This window comes from Pinus tabuliformis, chromosome 4_2 (genome assembly GCF_031772625.1).
Source record: "Pinus tabuliformis cultivar Carrire ecotype Pingquan chromosome 4_2, CPIR1, whole genome shotgun sequence".
Lineage (NCBI taxonomy): Eukaryota > Viridiplantae > Streptophyta > Pinopsida > Pinales > Pinaceae > Pinus > Pinus tabuliformis.
This window is the reverse complement of record NC_142304.1, coordinates 1,149,286,983-1,149,297,186: the sequence shown is the minus strand read 5'-3', so window position 1 is coordinate 1,149,297,186 and position 10,204 is coordinate 1,149,286,983.

Sequence of the window (10,204 nt, the reverse complement as noted above, 5' to 3'; positions counted from 1 at the left end):
ATGAAGTGCAGATGGAGGATTGGCATTTACTGGTCCTAGAACCAAGCAATACCCAAGGCAGGCTCACACAGTATAAGCATACAGTGCATCTTTATTAGCTGATGAAGTGTATAATAGCTTGAGCTATAATGAACTCTACAGGTTCCATTAAATCTGACATAGAGTTCCAAGAAATTCAGAATGAATTCCAACTTGTCCAATTTCAAATTGAGCAGCATAATGTTCATCTTGGTCGTATTGTGAAGCACATTCTGTTCCTTCCTCAATCAGAATTACCAAGTTCCAGCACTAAGGACCCAACTCCGGTGGAGTCCTCTAATGGATAGTACCATGCAATTTCTATTTTGTTTATTTTGATGATGTATATGTCGGTTAGTTGTACTTATGTTAACATGTTAAGGGTGAATTGGTTTATAGACATTCAGACTTACAAGGCTTTATATGGCAGACTTAAGAACCTTAGATTTTGAATGCTTTATAATGTGTTCTGATGGCTAACTGATCTGGATTTAAATAGGAACGCAACAAATTACAAAGATAACCATAAACACAAAGATGCAGCAGAAATAATACTTCGTTTCATTAATGTAAAATATTGAAATATGCTTACAAATCGAAATGGAAATAAACTAGCTACGACGATGATAGCTTATCTCTGAGAAGAGATGTGGTGACTACATGCCTCTAAACTACCTTACAATGAGGCTCAAGGGCCATTTTATTATTGAACAATAAGAACAAACCCTAAACAACCAAAACCCTAACCCGAGGAGATGTAACACCAAGAGTTTATGGGTCCCATTGGGGTGAGTTGAGCAGCCAACTTCCCGGGGTCGCGACTTGGTCATATTATTTCCGTTTGATGCGCATGATAACCCATTGGAAAGATCTCTCCGAGGATTACGACAGAAAAGACGATTTTAGGCAAAAAATCGTCAGCGGTAGATTTTCAAAAAATCGTTTAGGGCCTCAAAACTACTCCGGAAGTTTAGGACCTGAAAAAATGCTAAAAATAGTAAAATGTGCTACAATTAAGGAAACTGAAAAACTAAAAGAAGCAATGGTGGGGGTCCAAGTGGACTTGGTGGGTGGCCACTAATATCCACATGGATCATTTCTCCCCCCTTCGGAGGCAATGGTCCCCATTACATTGAGTTACTCCATGAGATGAGGAAACTTCTGCTAAACTTGGTCCCTTGTGAGCCACTTGCCTTGGTGAAGGAGTTGGCCTGCTTTGACAAATCGATACAGTTGGATACTCTGCTAGTGAGTGTGCTTGATCTGTGTGTCCATGATCCGATCAGTTGTAGCTTGTTCCATGCAATCTGGATTTAACTTTGCAGGTGTGAGTTGTTCTGCAATGTCGGATGTGTCCGGTAATGGTGGAAAGTATGGCTGAAGATGGTCCACATTGAACATTGAGTGTAGGCCAAGGAATGAGGGAATGTTGAGCTCAAATGCATTGTCTCCCACGGCCTTGGTAATGGTGTAAGGACCATATCGAAGTGGTCTAAGTTTCTGATAGGCTCTGGTAAGGCGTTCCTTTTGCAAATGCAACCAGACTTTGTCACCCACCTGAAACTTGTGTGGCACCCGATGTTGATCATGTCGCTGCTTGTACTTGGTATTTAATTTCTCCAAAATGTCATGGATCTGCTGGCAAATATGTTGGATGTTCACAATGAAGTTGTTTGCCTTATCTGTTTCGGATTGGACATGAGCTGAATCTGCGTGAGTAGCTGCAAATGGCATGGCCACATCAATGGGACATAGTGGCTGGAATCCCAAGCCCACCTGAAAAGGGATGTGACCAGTCGAGCTGTGGAGAGCCCGGTTGTAGCTGTGCATGGATGCTTTGAGTTGTACATGTGCACAATGTGTACGATCATCCTGTTAACAACCTCTGTTTGGCCATCAGTTTGAGGATGGAAGGCTGTGGACTTAGTGAGTTTGGTGTCCAACATCGACCAGAGACTGGACCAAAATGTACTGAGGAACCTGCTATCCCGATCTGAGATGATAGACTGTGGGATCCAAAAAGCGTACCCACACTCATTCAAAGAAGAGTTTAGCAGTGGCTTCTATTGTGATATTCTTCTTGCAGGTGGCCATAATGGCCATCTTCGAGAGCTCGTTGGCGACCACAAAAACACTGTCATTTCCATGCTTACTGGAAGGAAGGCCTAACATGTAATCCATAGAGATGGATACCCAAGGTCGACTAGGAGTAAGCAGTGGGGTATAGAGGCCTTGCTTCTTGATGGTTGGTTTGGAAATGGCACAGATAGTGCATGATTTGATGTACTTCCTGACATCGTTTTGAAGATTCGGCCAATAGAAATACTTCTACAATACTGCCACCATTTTCTCGACCCCGAAATGCCCAACAGCCCGACTGTAGTATGCTTCTCAAATCATTTTGGCACACTCGCTTGAAGGAACACAAAGATGACCTAGATGGCATAACAGGGCATCCTGGAGGTGAAAATCTGGAACATGTTGACCCTCCAAGAGTTTCTAGTATGTGTGGCCGAATTCTGGGTCGCTTTTGTAGAGAAGTGGCCAATCAGAAGTCTCGTGCCCACAAGAGTTGAGCACGATGGTTAACGCCATGATTGTTGGTTGACTGAGGCAATCTGCAACATTATTGGTGCTGCCCTTCTTATACTTGATATTCAAATGGAACTGTTGCAGGTATGTGGACCACTTCTGATTGCGATCATTCTGCAATTTCCCTTGGGTCTATATGAACTGTAGGGGTTGGTGGTCTGTGTGGATGACCGTTTCGTTCCCCAAAATGTAATGCTTCCATTGTCGACAGGCCTACACAATGGAATACATCTCGTTGTCATAAGTGGGATAATTCTGGACTGTGTTTGAAAGTATCTCACTGCAATATGCCACTGGTTGCCTGTATTGAGTAAGGACTGCCCCAATAGCATAGTCAGAGGCATCTGTCTCAACCTCAAATGGTTGTTGCAAGTCTGGTAATGCGATCATTAGTGCCGAGAAGAGGTGATCTTTCAATTATGTGAATGCCTTCTATTGAGATTTAGGCCAAAAGAATTTTTCTTTTGCTCCTCCCTTGGTGACTTGACTCAAGGGCCAAGTGATATGAGAAAATCCCAACATGAACATGCGGTAGAAGTTGGAAAGGCCTAGAAAGCTACGAAGCTCTGTCAGGGTGGTTGGAAATGGCCAATCCCGAATGACTTGGATCTTGGCTGGATCCACATGCACCCCCTGTTCATTAATAATGTATCCCAGATACTTAACCTAGGTCATGCTAAAAGTGCATTTCTGAAAATCGGCACGTAAGTTGTGTTACTACAGTGTTTGGAGAACCTGTCAGATGTGGTGGAGGTGCTCTTCCCAACTCTAGCTAAAGATCAGGATGTCATCCAAATATACCACTACAAATGAGTTGGTGAATGGCTGCAAGATGTCATCCATTAGCCTCATGAAGGTTGCAGGAGCATTCATCAATCCGAAAGGCATGACCAACCATTCGAAAAGGCCCTCCTTGGCTTTGAAGGCAGTCTTCCACACATTGGAGGGTTAGATTAGTACCTGGTGATATCCCAACTTCAAATCGATCTTGCTGAAATATTTTTCCCCCTTCAATTGGTCCAGGAGGTCATTAATCCATGGGACCAGATACCTATTATGGAGAGTGATCTTGTTCAGCACCTGATAGTCAATACGGAGTCTCCAAGTCCCATCCTTCTTCTGTACCAACATGATTGGGCTCTCACAGGGCGATGAACTCGGATGGATGTGACCTTTCTACAGCAACTCCTGAATCTGCCACTTGATTTCATTGTTCTCTAGAACAAAGCGCTAATAGATTGGTCCATTGGGCAGCAATTCACTTGGGGTCAGATTGATGGAGTGCTTGACCTGACAGTGTAGAGGAACCCCTGCAAGGGAGGTGAAGATGTCCTCATACTCCTCCATGACCTTGTCCATCTGTAGTTGTCGTGCGAAGGGGCCCTGTCTGGAGGTCATGGCCACTGTCTTCTTCTTTCCTTGAGGGTGTATCATCAGGAAAACAAATTTCCCAGTTTTGAAAATGAGCTTACTACATTGTTTTGCAGTAACTAAAGAGATGGTTATAGGTGGTGCTGCCTCCGGTATCCTGTACAAATTATTTCCTAAAGTAACAATAACAACACGGGGCCTTGATTCATACATAGCATGTCACTTCCACAATTATTGTTCTCCTAATAATACATCACAAACTTCAATGGGAGCAATGTCACACAATACCTCATCTGTGAATGGCTTGATGTTGTATGGAAGGTGACACTATTGCCTCACGTGTAGATCATGTCCTTGGTGATGCCACCCGATGGTGTACGGTTGTGGATGTGATGTGGTTGGTAAGCCCAGCCGCTTCACGACCTCTGCCGAAATGAGGTTCTTTTGGCTCCCAGTGTCAACAATGAACTATAGCGGGGAGCCCTTTACCCACATTTGGGAGTGGAAGAGACGCTCCTCCTCCTCTGGATCTTCGGGTTCCTCCTTCTGGATCTTCGTCGTGGCAACTATGGCATTAGGCTCTGCATCGATAATTTGCTTCCCTTTTTCATTCCCTTTGTCGGGTTCTAACTCAGAGTCGGAACATGCATATGATTATGAAACCTTTAGCTTAGCCACCAGTGACTGCTTGGCCCGACACTCACTTGTGTTGTGAGTGGAGCTCTTATGGAACTCACACCACTTTCTCGTGTCCTTTTTTGGCTTCGCAGAATTGTTCTTTGCTTGCAGCTTTGGTGGGTTGTCTTGGGTTGCCCTGCCTTGGCTTTGTCCTTTGTTATGCAATTTGGGGGCACCTTTCCCTTGCTTCGGACTTGCAGATCCAAAGTCTCGCTTCTTCTGTTTAAACTTTTGCTCGACCTTGACAGCATATCGGTACACCGTGCCAAGCGAGGAGATGTTTAGGAATTCTATTTCTTCTTGGATGTACTTGTGCAAGTACCCATGATATCTTAGTACCAAATTCTGCTCTGAATCCTTGGTACTTAACTTTGTGTGAAGGGTATGGAAAATATTGGTAAACTGTTGGGTCCCTATAATACTAGTGATTACCCCATTACTATTGTAGTTATACCCCTTATTTATATTGTTGGCCCCTATTACCCCCATATTGTTATTTCTGTGCCCCATAGAATCCCTCTATTGTTATTTTTGTGGCTTTATATTATTATTGTTAGGTCGGCTGGATTATATTGTGACTCCTTAGACTCCTATATATAGAAAGGAGGTTTTGTCATTTGTATCATCCAAGAATTGTTCATTTATGTAATGTAAAGGAGGTTTCCCCCTCGAAGAGGCTGAATTCTAAGGCGTTGATCTTTCTTTTCTATCTTTTCTTGAGCTGGTTTCATAACATTTGGTATCAGAGCTTTGGATTCTAGGGTTTCGCTGCTCCAAACAGGTCATCGTGGCATTTTCGCTATAACTTTTTTTCTGTGACGTTTCAGAAGTCACAAAAAAAACCCATTTGAGAAGAAATCACGCTGAACCTTGGGTCCGAATTTCAGAAGTTTTCGCACAATATTTGCGACGATATGCTCTGAGGAAGTTGGTCTTTTTGCAGACTCCTGAATTACATTCAAAACAGGTGACCTAGGGAAAATCGTCATAACTTTCTCTCTGGGGATCGGATTGAAATTTTGTAAGAAGGTACAGAAAGAGGACGGACTGTAGTTTCTTGTATATCTTTTTCAGAACCAAAGGTCAAAAATTGTACACGTGGCACTTCATACAAGTTCACTCTTCTGGAAAGGTCTATAATCAGGTCATCTTGGGAGATTGTGCATAACTCTTTCTTGGAGAATCCAATTTGGATCAGACTGGTGGCATTGGAAAGAGGACACAGAGAGCTACTACAGGTCACAATTTCAGAACTAGATGATTGGAAAGTACAGAGATACATCAGAGGCAATATCAAGCTCCTACAAAGTGAAAAAAGGTGTGTAGATTTTTTTAAATTTTTGCTTAAGCTTGGTTTGAAAATTTATTTTGAAGGAATTCAAAGGGCATAGTAGAGCATTATTATCGGTAACTGATGCCCCGAGGAAAGAAAATGCAAACACCTAGTAAGGAACCTGAAAGCTCTAGCATGACTCATGAAGAAGAGGAAGAAATGCAACATGATATATCAAAATTACAAGACCAAGTGCAACAACTGTCCCTTGCACAAAAAGGAACAGAATCTAAGATGGATGGTTTAAAGAAAGATATAGAAGCTAAGATGGATGGTTTAAAGAAAGGTGTAGAAGCTAAGATGGACTATTTAAAGAAAGGTGTAGAAGCTAAAATGGATGGCATGGATGCTAAAATTGATGGCATGGATGATAAGATGGAAGAATTGAAGATAAATATGAATAAGTTGCTACAAGAAATGGTCACTAAGGGTGAAAGAGTACTAAAGGAAACTCATGATGAGAACAAAAGAAATGTTAATCATGATTCCATAGACTCTAATGTTGGATCGAAGACTCACCATGTTCCAAAAATCGATATGAGGAAGTTTGATGGCAAGGATCCCGCCACATGGATATTACAGATGGAGCAATTCTTCGATCTCAATAATGTGCAAAACACACAAAAGGTACGTATGGCAACTTTATATTTGGAACCAAATCAGTTTGTATGGTATCAATGGCTTTGTTCTCGTAAACAATTTATCACTTGGGCAATTTTTACGGAAGAATTGATAGCACATTATGAGGATACAAAAAGCAACACTTTTTTTAGCCAATTGATAAGTCTCAAACAAAAGGGTTCAATAATGGAGCACATTGAGGAGTTCCAAAAATTGAACATAAGGGTAAAAGATATTCCAGAGGAGCATAGGATTGATGTGTTCATAGGGTCTTTAAAGGATAATATCCAACATGATGTGCGCCTTTGGGAACCTGATTCATTAGAGAAGGCATTCAGGTTAGCAAGAAAAATGGAAAGCAAAATTATGGCAACTAGGAAGCATACCATTCACAACTATAAAGACGGAAGTGTTGTTGCCCATAGTCTTCCACAACCTACAAGGTTGACACCACAACAATTGGAAGAAAAAAGAGCAAAAGGGCTTTGTTACAATTGTGATAGCAAATACACAAAAGGTCATAAGTGTGCTGAGAAGAAATTATTCTACATAGATTGTGAAGAGGAAGAAGAAAAGGAGCAAGAAAGGTCAAAAGAAGAGGATATATTCCAGGAACAAAGCCTAGATGAAGAACAAATAAATCCGACCATATCTTGTAATGCATTGGCGGGAATTACCACTCCTCAAACCATCAAGATAGAAGGACAAATCAAGAAGAAAAAGGTAATAGTGTTGATTGATTCAGGAAGCACCCACAATTTTATTCATTGTAGGGTAGCAAAAGAATTGAATTGCTTCCTATATCCAGCACCAGAGTGTCAAGTGATGATTGCAAATGGAGGAACAATAAATTGTTCTGGAAAGTGCCATAATATCAAGCTATCCATGGGAGAATATGTATTGACTAGCCCAATGCTTTCCATTCCAATGGGAGGTGCTGATGTTGTACTAGGAGTCCAATGGCTACAATCCTTGGGTACAATAGCTTTTAATTTTCAAGAACTTTTCATGAAATTTTCTGTGGAAGGAAAGGAAGTTGAATTAAGGGGTATTGCAGGGAAACCAGGAAAGATAATCAGCTCTAATGGCATGACAAAGCTTCTAAAAAAGGAGCAAAGAGGTGTAATTGCACAATTATGTTCGCTAGATGTTTCCACATTGGAATCATCTATTTCTCCAGATCTCCAAAAAGTCCTGGACAATCATTCCAAGGTATTTGAGACTCCCAAAGGTCTCCCACCTATGCGTGATCATGATCATGCTATTCATCTGATTCCAGGAAGTGTTCCTCCAAACATCCGGCCGTACAGATATCCATATGTCCAAAAAAGTGAAATTGAACGTATGGTTGCAGAAATGCTAGAGGCTGGTATAATTCAACCGAGTCAAAGTTCTTTCTCAGCAGTATTATTGGTGCACAAGAAGGATGGATCATGGCGCATGTGTCCAGATTATAGGGAGCTCAACAAGCTCACTATTAAAGATAAGTTCCCCATTCCTGTCATTGATGAATTACTGGATGAATTGCATGGATCAATTTACTTCACCAAGTTGGATCTTCGTTCGGGATATCATCAAATCAGAATGAAGATTGAAGACATTCCGAAAACGGCATTTAGAACTCATGAGGGTCATTATGAATTTTTGGTCATGCCTTTTGGCCTTACCAATGCACCTTCAACATTTCAAGGTTTGATGAATTCAATTTTCAAACCATTCCTTAGAAAATTTGTGTTAGTATTTTTTGATGATATACTAATCTACAGCAAGTCTTGGAAGGATCATGTTGAACATGTTGACAAGGTGCTACAACTATTGGAGGAGAAACAATTATATGCAAAAAGATCCAAATGTTTCTTTGGAGTCCAGGAGGTGGAATATTTGGGTCATATTGTATCTCATGAAGGAGTTAAGGTAGACCCTAGCAAAATTAAAGCCATTAAGGAATGGAAAATCCCCACATCCATAAAGCATCTGCGAGGATTTCTTGGGTTGACAGGGTATTATCGCAAGTTTGTTAAGAATTATGGGAGAATAGCAGCACCTCTAACAACATTATTGAAGAAAGATTCATTTTCATGGACTCCGGAAGCAACAAAGGCCTTTGAACATCTTAAAGAGGCAATGTGCCAAGCACCGGTCTTAGCTACACCGGACTTCACAAAAACCTTTATTGTGGAATGTGATGCTTCAGGAAATGGAATTGGTGTTGTTCTAATGCAAGATGAAAGACCCATTGCTTTTGAAAGTCGTCCAATCAAGGGAAAGTTTTTAAGCAAAGCTATTTATGAGAAGGAAATGTTGGCAATACTCCATGCACTTAAGAAATGGCGACCCTACCTAATGGGAAGACACTTCAAGGTAAAAACGGATCATGATAGCCTTAAATACTTTTTAGAACAAAGATTATCCTCTGAAGAGCAACAAAAGTGGGTCACAAAGATGTTGGGTTATGACTTTGAAATCATCTACAAAAAAGGGAAGCAAAATGTGGTGGCAGATGCACTCTCAAGAAAGGATGAGGATGTGGAAGCATTGTTGTGTGCCATTTCTATTATCCAACCAGATTGGATAAACGAAGCAAGGGAGGAATGGAAGAATGACGAAGAAGTGTGGGCACTTATTCGAAAGCTACAACAAGATTCCAGTACTTCTGATACATTTAGCTGGCAAAATGATTCGTTATGGTACAAAGATCGCTTATACCTCTGTAAGAATTCCCAGCTAAAACAAAAGATTCTTATGGAATTGCACACTTCTCCCTTAGGAGGGCACTCAGGATTTTTAAAAACTTACCACAGGGTTAAGAAGGAATTTTTTTGGGATGGCCTTAAATCAGATATTCAAAAGTTTGTGGCGGAATGTTTGGTTTGCCAACAAAATAAAGTTGAAACAATTAAGACACCGGGTCTATTACAACCTTTATCCATTCCAAGCCAACGTTGGGAGGAGGTTTCAATGGATTTTATCACAGGTTTACCCAAGTCTGAGGGAAAGAGTGTCATCATGGTGGTAGTTGACAGACTTACCAAGTATGCACACTTTTGTGCATTATCACATCCATTTAAAGCCAGTACAATTTCTACTGCATTTATGGAAACAGTTCAAAAGCTACATGGAAATCCAAAGATTATTGTAAGTGACAGAGATCCCATTTCCACTGGAAATTTTTCGACAGAATTATTTTCTTGTCTTGGTACTCAGTTAGCTTGTTATGAAACCAGCTCAAGAAAAGATAGAAAAGAAAGATCGACGCCTTAGAATTCAGCCTCTTCGAGGGGGCAACCTCCTTTACATTACATAAATGAACAATTCTTGGATGATACAAATGACAAAACCTCCTTTCTATATATAGGAGTCTAAGGAGTCACAATATAATCTAGCCGACCTAACAATAATAATATAAAGCCACAAAAATAACAATAGAGGGATTCTATGGGGCACAGAAATAACAATATGGGGGTAATAGGGGCACAACAATATAAATAAGGGGTATAACTACAATAGTAATGGGGTAATCACTAGTATTATAGGGACCCAACATGCCCCTCTCCTTCAAAAAAGTGTTGTCCTCAACGCTTGAGTAGTTCT